The sequence below is a fragment of the Oncorhynchus clarkii genome, chromosome 7 (genome assembly GCF_045791955.1).
Source record: "Oncorhynchus clarkii lewisi isolate Uvic-CL-2024 chromosome 7, UVic_Ocla_1.0, whole genome shotgun sequence".
NCBI lineage: Eukaryota > Metazoa > Chordata > Actinopteri > Salmoniformes > Salmonidae > Oncorhynchus > Oncorhynchus clarkii.
In genome coordinates, this window is record NC_092153.1 from 43,605,653 (window position 1) to 43,622,975 (window position 17,323).

Consider the following 17,323-nt stretch of genomic DNA (forward strand, 5'->3'; position numbering starts at 1 on the left):
TTTCTCTTGAGGTTAAATTAATGTTGCTTTTCAACGAGTGTTAACTGGACTATTGGACCGACCTGTGATAATTATTTTCTGTAGAGGGCAAATGACAGACTTTTAATTACTGCCATAATGTCTGAACACCTTCAGTGACAGTAAGGAGGGCTGGAACAGGGAAAAGTCCGTTTTCATAGGCTTATACCAGTTATTTAGAGGAAGTAACTAATAATGCACTTTATAATATAGAGGGGAAGACGTCTGCCACTACAAAATAGTTTCCAACAAAGTTGAGGCCGAGACATAGGACACTTGAACGTTTGCTTGCATTCATTAAAGTTTGTCCCTCTGTCGAACTTTCACCCCTCGATCTCCCTCCTTTCATTGGACAAAGCGCAGAAAAAAGAAAAGAAAGCTTTTTCTGCCTCAATTGTAATGAGATAGTTTACAACTAGACATTTTTACTTTATGACAATCCGCTGGTGTCGACCTTTTCTGCTAAAGATAATCCATAATCTCCCAGCAAAATTGCATTGTTGGATTTGGTTTCTGTGTAACTGGCAACGAATGTGACTTCAGTTCTGTTCAAATTCTGTGAAGATCTGCAATGAATATTGTTTACCCAGCAGGTGGATATGACGTCACGGACTCGGAACATCAGAAAATAACAACATCCAAATCCGCGATTCCGTTTTCTTTTATAGCGCATTAAATTGTATTAACATTAGAAGGAGCTCGCTCTCGTATTTGAGACAGAAGGTGTTGTGAAACTCTAGATTATTCTCCCTGTAACGGCGCTCTCCGTGAATGCAGCAGAGATATCTTCTCGTAGTTAAAGTTAGTCCCCCCAAGCGGAGTAATATTGTTAGTATTTACAGTGTGGTTGTTGCATGCTTTCTTGGTACACAAGATCGCGTGTACAGTTCATTATCTCTAGCACAGAATTGTCTACTGCGTCCACCTACCATTGTCGATTCCGGTAAGTTGATCATATTATAATGTTCTCTCGTTACTCATTGCCTCTACTATTTCAGCTCGCTCACATGGAGTTTGTCTTTGTTTGCGACTGTTTTTTTGGTATTGTTTCCATGGCGAAATAAACAAATAAACAACACCAATAATATTACACGAGAGCTGAAATACTGCTCGATGTCTTGTTTTATCGCTGTAAGCAGCGTATACCTTTTGAAATGCTCAGTGATAGTATTCGAAGACGAGATACCGCATCTTCTACTTTTCTAGAAGTTTGGTCGGTAGTTGCTCTCTTTATTTTCTCATGTTTGTGACCCCGGTGAATTTTATTTTTTAACAATCTCAAGAGTATGTAAGAAGTGCATGTTATACTTTGTGAAACCATGCTCTTGGTCAACTAAGTGTTTACACTTTAACTCAACATGAGCTTTTTGAATGTAGAGAGGAAGTTTGAGTGCCGTGATTTCTTTGGACCAAAATCAGGGATCAGGGACTTTTCCCCACGTGCTACCTTCCACAAACTGCAGGACGGACCAGACTCACTGTATAGCTGTGACTCTGACGATTTCGTAGATTTTGACACATTATAATTTCTTATGGTTACAGTAGGAAGCACCATTTTTGCTAGTTCAGTTATGTACGTTGACAACCTAATGTATACCACGATTTGATAGTTACTGTAGCACTTGCATAGACAATACCACTCTACAGTGTAATAACATTATTGTGGTATAGTGCACTGCAATGGTATTGAATACTCTTTTTAAACTTTTAAGCATCTCTATATACAGGGGATATCTTTTGTAGACTTTTCTTATTTGCTACAATTACCATCCCACTTTGAGTTGTTAGTGCTTACCTGTTGGAGGATGAAAGTTTTATATAACTTTTTTTGATTGGGTTGTAGTAGATTATATTCATATTTTTGTGCAAGAATATATTCCACGTTGAAAGTAGAGCAATGAACTTTGATAAATGACACGTTTGTTATTGTAGTGGTGCTGTACAGCAAAGACCATATCAAACGGGTAGTGTTGGAGTTTTTTACGAGGTAGTGCTAAGTGTTGCACTAACAGATTAATTTCAACATATTTTGGTTGCACTTTATAATGGCAAGTGTGTTCAGTTATTCTATTTATTTTCTGTTCTATTATTTACATCTTGAACTATATTAAATCACCACTATTGCAAATAAAATAACACACTGTAACTTGCACACAGGGTGTATATCATATTTTAATAATTTCGTATATATAGACCATGATTGTTTCCCTAAAATAGGAGGGACCATAACAAGCACAAAACAGTTAGATCTACATTTTCCTCACAATAAGGGCACAAACCAAACCTGCAGCTGGTGCGCTATTGGAGCTAAAACCATCAAAAAACAAAAGGCAACCGCAGCTTTAACATCTATCGTTGGCAGAGCTCCCTCTTTCTTGCTCTTTGGATTAGTCATTGTCTGAGGGGAAAAAACACTTTTTGTAGGAGAAGTAAAGTAAACAGCCTTGAACAAGCGAACCTTGACAACCCAGATTAAGGAAAACATTGAAGATCAAACAATGCTGCTGCTGGGCTGTTGTCATGAGCTGCCTGAGAGAGAGCTGCAGACTATTTGAACAAGCACTGGGGTTTGTGTGCTCACTTATGCAGAAATGGACCTTCGCAAATGCTGACCCAGGTTTAAAAAGCACAGGGTGAACTTTCTTTGATACTTTCCAGCTCTGGTGTTTTATACAGCCAGTGTCCAGAGAGCCCCAGCCTTTCTTCTCCTGTCTGACAGGAACACACTAACAGTGTCCTCTCAGACTGCTTTATGCCAGATGAAACTACAGTGCTTTCCCTGCCTCCTATTGCAACTGAAAAAATTCACGGTCTGAAAAAAGTATTAAAATCAAGACAGGGTAGTCATATGCAGTTTTATTATTTAGCCTCCTTGAATTCCTGTCCAATCCGTAATGTACTTCTGTGTTATTTTCTAAAGTCCTGATTTTCAGTTTGGCCTTTTTAGTACATACACAGGCGTGTGTTTTGGGTCCTCTGTGTATAATGAGAATTGAGGCTAAATTAGTGAGAAAGTAATCAGTCACTCATGTATTCAGTCTGAGGAGGACTCCCATCCCGGAGTGGGCGGGCTTGCTCTTTCATCTGACTGCTCAGTATTTTGTGAACACACGCTGAAATACCCAGTGCTGGGTACGGAAGGCCTGTAAACTGACTGTGCCCTCGCAAGCAGCTCAAAGATAAGAAAAGTTATTTTGGTGGGAATGAGCTTTCACACTACATCGAGTTTCCAGATTAGGGCTGGTATTAGGGCATTTGCCCTGTCATTATTGTTTTATACAGAGTTACTGTAATGTGAAGTGGTACCACTTATGGATAACTTTCCCTATGTAACTTGTGTATTTAAATATCATCACCTCACTGTTGGAACATTCACATCATGAGTTTGTCATGTGACTCACGCAAGTTTACATTAAAAATTGGTCGTACATGGACAGGAAAGGATGAGGGAATGAATGATAGGATTGTAAAGCAGCACAAGTGTGACTAGTATACCTACAGTGTTTATTAGTGAGCTATTCCGTTCTAATGGAATGGGTAACAAAGGAAAGCAGGACAAAATTTGCAGGGTAAAGGTTAGTGTTGTCCCACTCCCTGTGGGGTGCCCAGGCAGCTGTTGTCTCTCTGCACCGTGCCCCTGGCACACTGTGCTCTCCATGCCAGGCTGCCAGGCCATTGGTCAGGGAGTGGACGGCTTCAGGTGAGATCTGAGCAGCTCCTCTGTTTCCATGGAGACTGCACACGCTCAGGACGGCCAGTAACTAATTCAACCATTAATTACTGTCTTCCTCTGTCATCTGTCCATAAAAAAGGGAGGGTGACATAATGTCACTGGCAACAGGGGGAAGAAAGGAAGTGTGCAATTTCTATCAATTAACTATACATAATTAAATAATTATTGTTGCATGATAAAAAGTTAGTACATTTTTTTTGTACAATTTTCTAATGGACATTTGATTATTTTCACACTTTTTTTTTCAGTGCAATGATTTTTTGCGAAATCATTAGTGCCTATTTTGTTACCCGTTGCCAGTTGTTTGTCTACAATTGAGTATTTATGTATATTTCATGTTATACTGTACATCATACAGGTTCTGTTGTTTTGGTGGATGCCCACCTGAGACCTAATTACTTTAGTTTCACCTGCTTATCATCAATAATCCATTGAAAGGTGGTCAAATGAGTTCACTTATATACTAGAATGGAAGAGTAATAATGAAAGGGCACTAGACAATTGTGCCATTTCAATGTGTCTACGGCTGCAAACTACACTCTCTGTAGTACTGTTGGTTTGCATTAGATGTGAAAACTTTGCATGTGTGTAGGAGTGTAGAGCGTAGTGACTATGCCTGAAAGTAATGTTTCACTCAATCTACTCATAAAGAAAGCAAATGCTTGTGCAAATCTAAACACCTCTCATATTCAAATATGTACATCTTCCATACATTTTTCTCACACATTCTTTTTTTTGCCATAGAGCTGACTTGTCAAACCTCAAGGGCATCTGAGATGTGAGATGTATTTTGGAGATTGAAAGGATATAATGGCAAGCAATATTAACCCCATTAGGTCAGACCCAGGGTTCCACGGGCAGGATCCGCATGGGTAAAGGGAGGGATCCCACACAACACTGTTCCTAGTGGTGAGACTTTCTATTAATGTGACATTTGAAAACACCAAAGGATGCCTGCTATGATCCAGACTGTTGTGGAGTATTGATCTCGATATTTGTCATTTTCTTTTTCACTATACTACTCACCTGTGTGTCTCACAAGTAGGTTGAAGTGGTCACATGTCGTGATATGCACATATAGCCGATGTCAACTATTTCACGTCACATATGCATGCAGTGGAATCACTGTATTGAGCAGCACCTTCTTGGCTGGGAATAAGACTACAGACTCTCCTACAGGTTGGCCAAGGTTTTCCTATGCCTGGTGTCCCTGTTGAGGGGTGGCCTTGGTCCCTTCTTTCTGCTCTCCTCAGTGACTCAATACTTATGGCCTTCGTCTCTGTGTTTTTCAAGGTCGATATACAGTGCATTCGGAAAGTATTCCGACCCCTTTCCACATTTTGTTACGTTACAGCCTTGTTTTAAAATTGATGAAATAATGTTTTTACGCATCAATATACACACACACACACAATACCCCATAATGACAAAGTGAAAACAGGTTTTTAGACATTTTAGCAAATGTTTTAGCAAATGTGTGTGTATATATACATACAGTGGGGCAAAAAAGTATTTAGTCAGCCACCATTTGTGTCTCCCACTTAAAAAGATGAGAGAAGCCTGTAATTTTCATCATAGGTACATTTCAACTATGACAGACAAAATGAGAAGAAAAAAATCCAGAAAATCACATTGTAGGATTTTTTTAATGAATTTATTTGCAAATGATGGTGGAAAATAAGTATTTATTACAGGCCTCTCATCTTTTTAAGTGGGAGGACTTGTACAATTGGTGGCTGACTAAATACGTTTTTTGCCCCACTGTATTATATTATATATATATATATCTCTATATCTATATATCTCTATATCACTTATTTACATAAGTATTCAGACCCTTTACAATGAGACTCGATATTGAGCTTGGGTGCATTCTGTTTCCATTGATCATCCTTGAAATGTTTCTGCAACTTGATTGGAGTCCACCTGTGCTAAATTCAATTGATTGGACATTATTTGGAAAGGCACACACCTGTCTATATATAGTACCACAGTTGACAGTGCGTGGCAGAGCAAAAACCAAGCCACGAGGTCGAAGGAATTGTCCGTAGAGCCCCGAGACAAGATTGTGTCTTCACAGATCTGGGGAAGGGTACCAAAAAATGTCTGCAGCATTGAAGGTCTCTAAGAACACAGTGGCCTCCATCATTCTTAAATGGAAGAAGTTTGGAACCACCAAGACTCTTCCTAATGCTGGCCGCCCAGCCAAACTGAGCAATCGGGGAGAAGGATCTTGGCCAGGGAGGTGTCCTAGAACCTGATGGTCACTCTGACAGAGCTCCAGAGTTCCTCTATAGAGATGGGAGAACCTTCCAGAAGGACAAGCATCTCATTAGCACTCCACCATTCAGGCCTTTATGGTAGAGTGGCCAGACGGAAGCCACTCCTCAGTAAAATGCACGACAGGCCGCTTGGAGTTTGCCAAAAGGCACCTAAAGGACTCTCAGACCATGAGAAACAGGATTCTCTGGTCTGATGAAACCAAGATTAAACTCTTTGGCCTGAATGCCAAGTGTCACATAAGGAGGAAACCAGGCACCATCCCTATGTAACCGATGTGAAATGGCTAGCTAGTTAGCGGGGTGCACGCTAACAGCTTTTCAATTGGTGACATCACCCGCTCTGAGACCTTGAAGTAGTTGTTCCTCTTGCTATGCAAGGGCTGCGGCTTTGGTGGAGTGATGGGTAACGATGCTTCGAGGGTGGCTGTTGTCAATGTGTGCAGAGGATCCCTGGTTCGAGCCCAGGTAGGGGTGAGGAGAGGGACGGAAGCTAAACTGTTACACCTACAGCTTGAGAGGATCTGTAGAGAATGGGAGTAACTCCTGAAATACATGAGTGCCAAGGTTGTAGCCTCATACCCAAGAAGACTCAAGGCTGAAATTGCTGCCAAAGGTGCTTCAACAAAGTAATGAGTAAAGGGTCTTAATACTTATGTAAATGTAATATTTCATTTTTTATATAAATATATACCTTTGCAAGCATTTCAAAAAAATAAGTTTTGCTTTGTCATTATGGTGTGTGTGTGTGTGTGTGTGTGTGTGTGTGTGTGTGTATATTGATGAGGGGGAAAACAATTGTAATCAATTTTAGAATAAGGTTGTAACGTAACAAAATGTGGAAAAAGCCAAGGGGTCTGAATACTTTCCGAATCACTGTACTCCTATTATTACCTTGGCTGCACAAGCACAATTTTTTCCTGACAATTATTTAGAATACTGCACTATTTACTTAAATTCTGCATTTCTTAGCAGAATTTCCCTAGTAGAATATGTCCAGCATAGCTTAGAGTTACCCACGCTCCCTTTTGGGTGTTTCACAGGTACGCAGCAAACAGTTTTAAGCAGACATCAGAGGCCCAGCCATATGCTACAATCTGTGTTCAGCTTCCCTTGCGAGACCTCTACACCTGTTTCTCTCAGCTGGCCTATGTGTGTGTTTCTACATTTGTGTACAAGGTCTCTTGCCTTTTTAAAGTAACGATTCACCCAATTTGAATGTAATATTGTTTTGTGCATCTTTGAGGGATGTCCTATCGAATCCCTGGGTCATTTCACGTTTTCATGTGTATCTGAGCTATTGTTTTTCAAGCAGGCAGAAATTATGTAGTTCTGATGTAGCATTGCGATAAAGCCTCTCTCACTACATTGGAAGTTAATAGGAATCTGACTTTTAGATTGTGTAAATTAGAGGTTGATTTTTATGATTTTTCAACGCCGACACCGATTTATTGGAGGACCAAAAAAAGCTGATACTGATTAATTGGCCAATCTTTTTAAAAAAAAAACATGTATTTGTAGTAATGACAATTACAACAATACTGAATGAACACTTATTTTAACTTAATATAATACATCAATAAAATCTATTTAGCCTCAAATAAATAATGAAACATGTTAAATTTGGTTTAAATAATGCAAAAATAAAGTGTTGGAGAAGAACGTAAAAGTGCAATATGTGCCATGTAAAAAAGCTAACGTTTCAGTTCCTTGCTCAGAACATGAGAACATATGAAAGCTGGTGGTTCCTTTTAACATGAGTCTTCAATATTCCAAGGTAAGAAGTTTTAGGTTGTAGTTATTATAGGAATTATAGGACTATTTCTCTATACGATTTGTATTTCATATACCTTTGACTATTGGATGTTCTTATAGGAATTTTAGTATTGCCAGTGTAACAGTATAGCTTCCATCCCTCTCCTCGCTCCTACCCGGGCTCGAACCAGGAACACAATGACAACAGCCACCCTCGACACAGCGTTACCCATGCAGAGCAAGGGGAACAACCACTCCAAGTCTCAGAGCGAGTGACGTTTGAAACGCTATTAGCGTGCACCCCGCTAACTAGCTAGCCATTTCACATCGGTTACACCAGCCTAATCTCGGGAGTTGATAGGCTTGAAGTCATAAACAGCTCAATGCTTGAAGCGTTGCGAAGAACTGCTGTCAAACACACGAAAGTGCTGTTTGAATGAATGCTTACGAGCCTGGTGGTGCCTACCATCGCTCAGTTAGACTGCTCTATTAAATCATAGACTTAGTTAACATAATAACACACATAAACATAATAACACACAGAAATACGAGCCTTGGGTCATTAATATGGTCGAATCCGGAAACTATTATCTCGAAAACAAGACGTTTATTCTTTCAGTGAAATACGGAACCGTTCCGTATTTTATCTAACGGGTGGCATCCATAAGTCTAAATATTCCTGTTACATTGCACAACCTTCAATGTTATGTCATAATTACGTAAAATTCTGGCAAATTAGGCGGCCCAAACTGTTGCATATACACTGACTCTGCGTGCAATGAACGCAAGAGAAGTGACACAATTTCACCTGGTTAATATTGCCTGCTAACCGGGATTTCTTTTAGCTAAATATGCAGGTTTAAAAATATATACTTCTGTGTATTGATTTTAAGAAAGGCATATATGTTTATAGTTAGGTACAGTCGTGCAACGAGATCGCTTTTTTCGCAAATGCGCTTTTGTTAAATCATCCCCAGTTTGGCGAAGTTGGCTGTCTTTGTTAGGAAGAAATAGTCTTCACACAGTTCGCAATGAGTCATGTTAGCAGGCAATATTAACTAAATATACAGGTTTAAAAATATATACTTGTGTATTGATTTTAAGAAAGGCATTGATGTTTATAGTTAGGTACACATTGGAGCAACGACAGTCCCTTTTCGCAAATACGCACCGCATCGATTATATGCAAAGCAGGACACGCTAGATAAACTAGTAATATCATCAACCATGTGTAGTTAACTAGTGATTATGATTGATTGATTTATTTTATTTTTATAAGATACGTTTTTAATGCTAGCTAGCAACTTACCTTGGCTTCTTACTGCATTCGCGTAACAGGCAGGCTCCCCGTGGAGTGCAATGTAAAGCAGGTGGTTAGAGCGTTGGACTAGTTAACTGTAAGGTTGCAAGATTGAATCCCCCAAGCTGACAAGGTTAAAAATCTGCTGTTCTGCCCCTGAACAAGGCAGTTAACCCACCATTCCTAGGCCGTCATTGAAAATAAGAATGTGTTCTTAACTGACTTGCCTAGTTAAATAAAGGTTAAATAAAAGGTGTAAAAAAAAAACGGCCAAATCGGTGTCCACAAATACTGATTTCCGATTGTTATGAAAACTTGAAATTGGCCCTAATTAAAATTGGCCATTTCGATTAATCGGTCGACCTCTAGGGTAAATGTCTATCATACATGTCAGATTTCAATACAGGACGTTGTCTTCTCTCAAATGAGCCATTGATCATATTCCCTACCACGAGAAATGTGTAATTTAACAGAGGGTCTAACATATTTATCCTATTTGTTTGCCTCTTCAGTCCAGAGTACGTTGCGTGGGGGCATTGCATGATCGTTGCGAATGTCAGACTCCACTCTGTGAGGCACGTATATCTGCAAGTTGAACATGGTGAGATTGTAGACTCCGAAATTGATAATTTATTGTTAAGGAGATTTTATAGCTAACTAGCTACTTCACATGCCTATATTTACTTTGGTATTATTGTGTGTAGCTACGTTTGCTAGCTAGCTAGCCAGCCAGCCCATTTTGTAGTTGACTTGAGCTGCAACAGATTTCCACAACGATTTTCACGTGTTGCTAACAACCTTATTATAATGACAAAATGAAACATTTGTTCACAAAAATATTGTTCTCACATGTTAGTGTTATGTAACATTGCAAATTATAGGAATGAGTGGTTTTGGGTGGATTTTTCCTTTAAGGTCCAGGCACCACACCCTAATATGTTTGTTATTTTCCCCTTAATCATATCACAATCAATTTCTACCAGTTGAATGTGTACACAAATATAATAATTTCCCCCCTCTGAAATATTGTATTAAATTATGCACATTTTGTGATATGCAAATATGAGCATATTTAATGATATCACGGGAGTCCATTTTGCTGGACACTGGATGAAGTTTGCCTAAATATTTTTCATTCATTTTGTTAAAGTACTCCATGACCGGATTAAGTTACAAACTGAACTATATGTAGTAACATTCTCTATGAAATGTTCTTTTAAATTGTGTGATTCAATGTGGTAAACTTTGAAGTTATGGATGTATGTCAATTTAAAAGTGGTTACAATTCATGACATTTTGATGATGGTAGTATGATAAAATAATGAAAATATAAATTTTCTCAAACTGTCTAACATTTTTATTTTGACCTTTTGAAAATACAAATATTAATGGACCAAAATACCCCCCCCCCCCCAAAAAAAAAAGAATAATAAAATAATAAATACATCTTGAAAAGTACATGCAAAAATGTAATTTTTGCCTCGTGTGCATGACCTTAAGGTATTTGCCTATTGGACCACAGTCCTTCTCATCGTACTGATGCTTCCACTAATCTGGGATCTGCCTGTGCTCGACAATGAGAATTAGCACCAAACACCTAAACATAAGCAGTAATGCCTCCTTTAGAACACCAGCAACACTAGTTTAAATCAGCTATAGTATTTCACAACATGTGCATTAAGGCCAAGGGAGCAGAGCACTGCTAAGGGAGTCAGCCAGCCAGTCCCAGCCTTGGCGTCTTTGGTGTGTTCTCAGTTGGCAGCCCAACCCTGACAAGAAACATAACATTGCAGGGCCTGCTCTTCCATCATCAGGGCTGGGCGGAAAGTTGCTGTGCTTTGATCATGTTCTTGGGCGCATCGCTCCAGCTTAGCCCTGCCGCTCACGATGTGATAAGCCATCACAGTACTCAGATCTGAGCCGGCAGCACTGTGGGCTAGAGGAGAGACAGGGGAGAGCAGCAATGCAAATTTTGTTGACAGGTTGTTAATGCACTCTTTCTCTCTGCCTTTGAATTAAACAATGTTGTTCCTTTCCGCTCTCGCTCTCTCCTTTCAAGAAAATCATCCGTTTCATTTGAACTACTACTTTGAGATGGAACAACACTATTCCCACATTTCCCTGGCCTATGTTCACGATTAAAACACCTTTTTAATCAGAGGTGCATTTTTTATTAACTTATTGGAGCATGTTTTGAATGATTTAGCGAAATGATGCCAATTGAAATATTCTAAGTAAATAAAACTGATGTAACTTAACTTTGAAGTTGAATGTCCCCTTTTGCTCTAGTCTTCTTCTGTATTAGATGTTAGTACATACATGTTTTGGAACCATGATTTTTTAAAAGGCTGCTCTTAATTGAGTGGTTGTTGCTTGTTTATTTGATATGTATTTACCAGCTGGGTGGTAATAGGGGAGCTGTAATTCTCAGAGATGTACTGCTCTCGCTCTCTGGGGGAGGATCAACTACTCTGATGAGCACAGAACACAGATGAAAGTCTAAAGTTACTGTTACAACTACTCTGCCTCATTTAAGGTACCAGTAGAAGAGAGTAGAACAGGATCATTATTTGTCCTACATCCATCCGTAAGTGGTACAATGTACCTGGGTGGACTATTTGGGAAGTATTGTAAAAACGTACATTATTAGTCGTATAATATTACTCATTATTACTCATTATTAGTTGTATATTTGACAATAGTCTGAGAGGGTAAGCAAATCATGCAAAGTGACAAATGTTACACCAAAATGGATTTGATTGACAGACAAGTCAACATCTAGGCTACTAGTTTGATTAAATGGTTCAAATAGAAGTTCTCCCTCCTTGAGAAGAGTTATCCAAAGAATAACTGTATGGATGGTTTACAGCTCACTCTTCACTAGGCTTATTATAGTAGGCTGAAATATAAGCGTGGTGCTCAAGGCTGGTGATTGTGGAAGGCCTTGAGGATTTAGAGTCTCTCATGAGGACACAGTACCTTTTGTAGATAATGGCTGTGTTAACCTAGATTCATGACTTCTATTTTCAGAGTCCCTTGAATATTGAGTTGAAGCATATGATATTGCATATTGAAAGGAAAGGCTTTACCTAAATGAAATCATACTGATGTGGTTTGTCCACACAACATAGTAGATGAATAAATGCTGATGGTGACTTGCCTTACCTCAATGACTCAGATGACCTGAAAATGGGGGAATTACAGTGCCTAGTGAAAGTCTACACACCCGTTACAGTGTCTTCACATTTTGCTGCCTTCACATTTAAGGGAAAGAAAGTTTTTTTTTAAAAGAGAGGGAAACTCAAAATTAATACACAATAAAACAATGAAAGTGTCTTGATTACATATGTCTTCACACTCCAGAGTTAACTTAGTGGAAGCACCTTTGGCAGCCATTACAGCTGTGAATACTATTCTACTTTGCACAACTCTCTTAGGGCAACATGCAGCAAGTATGTCCATTATTTTTGTCAAAATTACAGACTCACAAATATCGTAAGCTCCCGAAAATGCTAACTATTGTAATGGTGAGAGGTTAGCATGTCTTTGGGGGATGATATTTGTGCAAATGCATCCAACAAGTTTGTAGAGTCACAAGCTTAATGTAATCATTGCGTGCTAGGAATATGGGACCATATACTAAACTTTTGACTACTCTAGCCCTTTCCTGCAGTAAAATGACCTAGTGGCCTCATGGGTGGAATGTTTTATTTATTTATATATATATATATATATATATATATATATAAAAAAGAAAATCATAATTAACAAACATTATTTTAAAAGATTTGTTGAGAAATCTGGTGTTTCTATGACAAATTGTGTTGTTATATTTCAGTCGTCTGTGATTGTATATAAAGTGTAATATTGGGATGCAAACTCAAAATTCAATTAATTTAAACTCTATCTGACATGGTACAGGTGTCTTCTATTTTTAAGCCCATAACCATGTGTGTGAGGTGTATACTTCTGTTTTTAAAGTAGATTTGTTTGACTGCCAAGAAACACTCTGTGTGACCCTAATTTAGCCCACTGCAGTAAAAGATTAATAGACATATAAGTGAATTTGTCCCAATACTTTTGGTCCCCTAAAATCGGGGAACCATGTTAAAAAAAATAAAAAATATATAATAATAGCTATAGTTTCTAAATGGTTCACCCGATATGAATAAAAACATGTATCAGTTCAAATCCAAAGTGCTGGAGTACAGAGCCAAAACAAAACATGTGTCACTGTCCCAATAGTTTTGGAGCTTACTGTAAGTTTCCTTAATTAACACTTGTGCAAGGTTGGTAGAATATTATTCAAAATGATCCACAGCTGTAATGGCTGCTCAAGGTGCTTCCACCAAGTATTATCTCAGAGGTGTGAAAACATATGCAATCAATACATTCTCATTTTGTATTTCTTAGTCATTTAGATTTTTGTTGTTGTATTGCCTTCATTTTGAAAATGAGGAGCAGGTCGTGTAGATCAATAGGAACAAAATCTTATTTAATTCCTTTTTAGATTACATTTTAGGCTAGAAAAAATGTGAAGACTGTGCAAGGGGTGTGTTGAAATTGAGGAGCCACTATGGATCTGTCTCCGTCAGTATGTTAGTCACACGCAATATTTCAGACACCACTGGCTCAATTTTGAAGGAACTTGGGTGAATGATGCATCTTACCATAGAGTTCTGGCATTTACTAAATGACACTGATTGCCCCAAAGGGGCGCTATAGTAATCAACTGAAATGTCTTTGTCACGTGATATCTCAGACACCAAACTTTGAACAAGCATATCTCCTGTCCCGTTTTGAGCTACAGTCATGACATATTTGTACATACACTGATTGTACAAAACATTAAGAGAACCTTAACCTTTTCACGTGTGGATTCCAAGTATCTCTAACGGTCGCCCCAGCGGGACTTTTTTTTTGATGTGGCTGATGTCAGAATGCACTCACTGTTCCAAAGTGTGATAGTTATGCTACAGGACAGTTAACCTGCACTCCCCTCAAAACAAGGCATGCTGCCTGCAAATTATCTAAAGGCTCTTTCAACTTGTCAATTTCAAATGCTTGTATAACAAGTTTTATTTAATAACAGCAGTTTGAATTGAGGTGTGTTCCACCTCCTCATTAATTCACATAGCAGTAGCCCATTTCACTGTTGCAGACAATTTATGTTTGAGGCTTTACTGAGCTGTCTACAACGAGAGCCCAAGCACTTCCCTAGTGTTTCCCCAGATCAAGAATACAGACATTTGCACATCTCCGTTCAGAACAGAACCCGCACAAACTTTTTCCTGCTGGCACATTTTCCGGCTGACGCCCACATTGCCTTCATTTTTGTTTTCCTTGCTAATAAAAACTTTGGACATGTGTGTGTGTTCCTATGAAAGTAAGTGCCTTATTACGTTATCATTATAGTTTCTGTATATTGTCGTTTCTACTGTATGTATGGAGCATAATGTATTTACTGTTTTATTCACGTTTTTGGATGGTTGTACTGATTACGATGAGTTAATGCTAAGCAACACTACTTGGCTTAGTATTGGGACACCTATTCATCGAACATCTCATTCTAAAATCATGGGCTTTAATATGGAGTTGGTCCCCCCCTTGCTGCTATAACAGCTTCCACTCTTCTGCGAAGGCTTTCCACTAGTTGCTGGAACATTGCTGCTGGGACTTGCTTCCATTCAGCCACAAGATAATTAGTGAGGTCAGGCTCTGATGTTGGGCGACTAGGCCTGGCTTGGTTTTCGATGGGGTTGAGGTCAGGGATCTGTGTAGGCCAGTCAAGTTCTTCCTCACCGATCTCCACAAACCATTTCTGTATAGACCTTGCTTTGTGTTCGTGGGCATTGTCATGCTGAAATAGGAAAGGGCCTTCCTCAAACTGTTGCCACAACATTTGGAATCAAAGCCTCAATCATCTAGAATGTTCTTGTATGCTGTAGCATTAAGATTTCCCTTCACTGTAAGTAAGGGTCCAAGCCCGAACCATGAAAATAAACCCCAGACCGTTATTCCTCCTCCGTCAAACTTTACAGATGGAACTATGCAGATTCATCTGTCGGCCGTTCAGATGGTGAATCGCGATTCATCACTCCAGAGAAAGTGTTTCCACTGCTCCAGAGTCCAATGGTGGCGAGCTTTATACCACTCCAGCCAATGCTTGGTGATCTTAGGCTTTTGTGCGGCTCCCGACAAACAGTTATTGTGCTGACGTTGCTTCCAGAGGCAGTTTGTAACTTGGTAGTGAGTGTTGCAACTGAGGACAGACAATTTTTTTACGCGCTACGAACTTCAGCACTCATCGGTCCTGTTCCGTGAGCTTGTCTGGCTAACCACTTTGCGGCTGAGCCTTTGTTGCTCCTAGATGTTTCCACGTCACAATAACAGCATTTGCAGTTGACCAGGGCAGAAATATCACCAACTGACTTGTTGGAAAGGTGGCATCCTATCACGCTGCCACGTTGAAAGTCACTGAGCTCTTCGGTACGGGCTATTCTACTGCCAATGTTTGTCTAAGGACATTACATGGCTGTGTGCTCAATTTTATACACCTGTCAGGAACGGCTGTGGCTGAAATAGCCAAATCCACTAATTTGAGGTGTCCACATACCTTTGGCCATGTAGTGTAAATGCCAGCTATGTGTGGCGCCATGTTTGTTGACATTATACAATGCATTCTAGTTGTCATGTAAACGTCTGTCAGACCAAAGATGTTATAAAATATGAGGTGAAGGGATGGTTTACTCGACTGACTTTCGTAACTATCGTTACTCAGGGTTGCCAGCACAGACCAGGGGTTCCAGGGGTTTGCCCCCCCATTTATTGATAAATCCCCCATCATAGTAATATTTCCTGCGGCATATCTCCCCACGATACCTTCCCCACATGAACTTGAAATCCCCCTCAAATGAAATGAACCCCACAAACCCCTCTAAAATGGTTTCACCCAAATTGGGCCACCCTGTTTAGTTTTCGTGCTACTGTTAGGCTATGCATTAGGCTTGTATTTGGGGTGATGATCTGTGAGGTGATAACATTTTATTTGCTTTGTGACTTGTCAAACTGTAAACGACTTGTCAAGACATGTGCTCCTGTTCTTGTATACACTGTAACAAGTACATCGAAGACTTGTAATATGCTGAGAAGTGGGCAAATTTTTCGGGCTTTGGGCGCAGCCATCTTTGACTTTGTTTATTTGCGTCTTATAGTGAATGGAATTCTGGGATTAGGGAGTTTTCGCTTGTCAAACATAAACAAACATGACTGCCATCAAAGAATTTAGCTGCTGTTAGGTTAGCTGATACGCATCTCTTTTCTAAACAATATTGCATTTTTCGCTTGTGCTCACCAGAGATGTGGTACATAGTAAACAAGTTTAGCTGTTAGGTTGCTAGCTTATGTTTAGTTTTTTTGTCAGTGCAACAAAATATATAGACTGGTTTTTGGAGTGAGTTTGGCTGTGGATGTGTTCTGTGTGATGCTTGGATGATGTTTGCGTTTATCTTTTACAATAAAAGGTGAAATTGAGGAATAAAGTTGTGAAGACTTATTTCCCATCAGTACAAAAACATTGTTTAGATGCTTTTCAGACAATAATGCTGTTTAGTCGTGTTTGTTGCATCATACATTATTTTGCTTCCATTCCAATGACATATTTGCGATGGTACGCTGCAGGGACCACTCAACAATGATCACAAATATGTGATCGTACTCGTTAGTGTTAATATTGCATCTCTGGCGCCTCCAGAGATGCAACCTCTCTCATTGTCACTCAATGCCTAGGTTTATCTCCACTGTGCTCACACCCTACCATACCCTTGTCTGTACATTATGCCCTGAATCTATCCTACCACGCCCAGAAATCTGCTCCTTTTATTCTTTGTTCCCAACGCACTAGACGACCAGTTCTTATAGCCTTAAGCCGTACCCTCATCCTACTCCTCCTCTGTTTCTCTGGTGATGTAGAGGTTAACCCAGGCCCTGCGTGTCTCCAGGCACTCTCATTTATTGACTTTTGTAACCGTAAAAGCATTGGGTTCATACATGTTAACATCAGAAGCCTCCTCCCTAAGTTTGCTATATTCACTGTTTTAGCATACCTCAATAACAATGATATCCTAGCCGTGTCTGAATCCTGGCTTAGGAAGGCCACCGAAAATTCTGAAATTTCCATCCCCAATTACAAAATTTTCCGTCAAGATAGAACTGCTAAAGGGGGCAGAGTTAGCCTGC

The 17,323-nt window shown here is 39.5% G+C and overlaps 1 protein-coding gene across 4 annotated transcripts in view; it reads left to right on the forward strand.

Annotated features, from left to right (window-relative positions):
- The first annotated feature begins 641 nt into the window (after positions 1-641).
- LOC139413348 (forkhead box protein P1-B) overlaps positions 642-17,323 on the forward strand; it is a 208,293-nt gene continuing 191,611 nt past the window's right edge. For 3 of the 4 annotated variants that reach the window (XM_071160596.1, XM_071160600.1, XM_071160601.1), the window contains exon 1: positions 683-961. The gene's annotated coding sequence lies outside the window, so the exon portion shown is untranslated. Of the gene's footprint in view, positions 962-17,323 lie in introns of all 4 variants that reach the window. The other variant, XM_071160598.1, reaches the window with a different exon arrangement.